The sequence below is a fragment of the Grammomys surdaster genome, unplaced genomic scaffold (genome assembly GCF_004785775.1).
Source record: "Grammomys surdaster isolate TR1022 unplaced genomic scaffold, NIH_TR_1.0 165, whole genome shotgun sequence".
NCBI lineage: Eukaryota > Metazoa > Chordata > Mammalia > Rodentia > Muridae > Grammomys > Grammomys surdaster.
The window spans coordinates 16,400,761-16,403,780 of record NW_021604613.1 but is presented as its reverse complement, the minus strand read 5'-3'; the positions used below and the strand labels follow the sequence as shown (position 1 = coordinate 16,403,780).

General features: G+C 44.0%; 1 pseudogene across 1 annotated transcript; it reads left to right on the top strand.

Moving 5' to 3' along the window:
- Nucleotides 1-1,297: 1,297 nt before the first annotated feature.
- LOC114619886 lies at nt 1,298-1,700 on the top strand (annotated as a pseudogene). The gene has a single exon (XR_003711229.1). The product of XR_003711229.1 is annotated as a 60S ribosomal protein L35 pseudogene (transcript).
- The last annotated feature ends 1,320 nt before the right edge of the window (nt 1,701-3,020 follow it).

The following is a 3,020-nucleotide window of genomic DNA, read 5'->3' as shown; positions in this document are numbered from 1 at the left end:
TCTCTCTCTCTCTCTCTCTCTCTCTCTCTCTCTCTCTCTCTCTCTCTGTGATTTCATATGGTTTCCAACATGGAAGTCCTAGTGTGTTCATTACTTTAGTCTCAGAGACAAAACATCCATGATAAATGAATGCCCCAAGGAAGGAGGGTTTATCTTTGTTCCTTGTGTCAGTGGTCTCAGCCCATGGTCCAAGTGTGGTCAGATAGACCATATGACAGGGAGAATAATGTCTTAGGATTTTACTGCTGTGAACAGACACTATGACCAAGGTAACATTATAAGGACAATATTTAATTGAGGCTGGCTTACAGGTTCAGCGGTTCAGTCCATTATCAACAAGACAGGAACATGGCAGCATCCAGGCAGGCATGGTGCAGGCAGAGCTGAGAGTTCTACATCTTCATCTGAAGGATGCTAGTGGAAGACTGACTTCCAGGCAACTAGGATGAGGATCTTAAAGCCCACACCCACAGTGACACACCTACTCCAACAAGACCACACCTTCTAATAGTGCCACTCCCTGGGCCAAGCATGGACAAACCATAACAACTATGATTTGGCAATTTCTCATCTTATGGTAGGCAAGAGGCAGAGGAACAGATCAGAAGAAACCCAGGGATAAGCTACACACTACTTCCTCCACCCACACCCCATATCCCACTAGATACAGGGGCTAACCCATTGAGGAAGTTAGTGTCCTCATGATTTATTCCCTGGTCCACAGTGCCACCATCTGAGGACTGAGCACTTATCCCAAGAGACTTGGGGCCTGAGGATATGTCATGTCACAATCCTAACTATAGCTGGGCATGGTGGCACAGGCCTGTAATCCCTGCTTTTGGGGAGGCTGAGGCTGGAGTACTTACTGCATGTTCACTGAGTAATGGCTGCAAAGCCAGTCAAGGCAAACCTGAAAATTTAGTGAGACTTTATCTCAAAATAAAGAATTTTGGGAAGGCTGGGATGTGTTTTTGTGGTAGACTACTTGACAAATGTGTGCAGGCTCTAGGTTTTATTACTATTACTGCAAACAACAACTATCACCACAACAAAATCCATATAACACCTAGAAAGTCCTCAAAGGCCCATTAATGGGAGCTTGGCATCTTCCCAGCTTTGAAAATCTGCATCCCACATTTCAGAAAGCTTACTATCACATACCTCTGCAGTCCCCCAACTTTGGTCTGTGTCTCAGTGGTGTTAGATGAGCTGGTAACCTCAATCTCTACATTGCACAGTTTTCTTAAGACCCATGGTCACTCTCGAACCAGGCGCCCTCAGCCGTGAACAATGCAGCAATGGCCAAGATTAAGGCTCGAGACCTGCGCGGCAAGAAGAAGGAGGAGCTGTTGAAACAACTGGACGATCTGAAGGTGGAACTCTCCCTGCTTCGCGTCGCCAAAGTGACAGGCGGCGCCGCGTCCAAGCTCTCCAAGATACGAGTTGTACGCAAATCTATCACCCGTGTCCTCACTGTCATTAACCAGACTCAAAAAGAAAACCTCAGGAAATTCTACAAGGGCAAGAAGTACAAGCCCCTGGACCTGCGACCCAAGAAGACTAGAGCCATGCGACGCCGGCTCACCAAGCACGAAGAGAAGCTGAAGACCAAGAAGCAGCAGCGGAAGGAGCGGCTGTACCCACTGCGCAAGTATGCAGTCAAGGCCTGAGACGACAATGACAATAAAGTACAAGACTGAAAAAATAAAAAAAGACCCATGGTCAAAGGCAGGGTTATCTGTAGACCCTTCCTCAGTCAGATCTTCCAGCCTCAGTTCTTGCTAGCTATATACTCTGAGAACCCCCAAAACTAAGAAGTCTGTCAAACAAATCTCAGCTTTTTCTTACAGTTTCTTCCCCAAAACTTTAAGAGTAAGTTTTTGAGGGATCCAGTTGCTCAGTCTTGGGGAAGGTACCGTGTCTTTCCTATTAGTCTTTTCGTATCTCGTGGCTTCTGTTTTCTTTCTTATTTTTTTAATCACCCATGATGAAGGTCTATGGGAAGGCTCTCTATTTCTGCCACCAAGTCCCAAAGCCTTCCCTGCATCCAGCTGTGAAGAAGGCAGAACTGTGAGGTAGTGTGACTTATGTAATCTGTGAGGTCAGGAGGAGAGCTCAGCCTGTGGTTCCCATCAGCTTGCTGTGGGCTTCTAGAGTACGTGAAGCAAGCTGGCTGTCTAGAATCTCTGGATTGTTTTGACATTTAGATCCAAAACCTCCGTTAAGGAATGGAAAGAGCCTGGGAGTTGACATCTGGGTTAGTTAATCTCTCTGAGTTTCTTAATTGTTAAAATGGTAGCGTCCTTAAAAATATTTTTTGTTTAAGTTTAGAGATTAGGTTAGCTAATATAGATGGTTGCTTTATACGTGCTAGCTGTTATAATTTTACTCTAAACAATATCATTTCTAAGCATAGCAACATTCTTTATAAACAAGCTGGTATTAATTTATTTTTTTCTAATATCTACTCTTTAGAGATGATATCAAAGTTAGAAAAAAGTATACCTGAACTGTATCTGCAAATGGAAATTAACACATGAAATAGTTAGGTATGGGAAAGCCCTCATAGTTGATTAGTAATCAACTATTTTATGTTGTATGTTTTTAACACATTGCCAAGTTAAAAGCCTTTCCTGTTCGTCTATTAAGATAACAAACATTATAGATGGTAAGATTGTAGAAGTCAGCCAGAAACCCAGTTTCCTGAGAGCGGCTCTGCCACAGACTTGGAGCAGGGGAGGGCAAGCCTGAGACTCTCTGTTCTAAGATTACATGCTAGGAAAAAATACCCCCAAAACCTCTTGTGTCTTTGGTCTTTCTCCCCCATGCCATTTCACATGGACTTCTAATCTCCTTTCCTGCCACTGAAAGTCAGCTTTATGTATGTATGTGATGAAACTAAAAACTTGCAATAAGATTTGGTGTCTAGATTATGCCAAGGCGAGCTGTAGGAACCTAAGGACCAGATATTCAAGCAGAGCAGAGCAGAGCAGAGCAGAGCAGAGCAGAGCAGAGCAGAG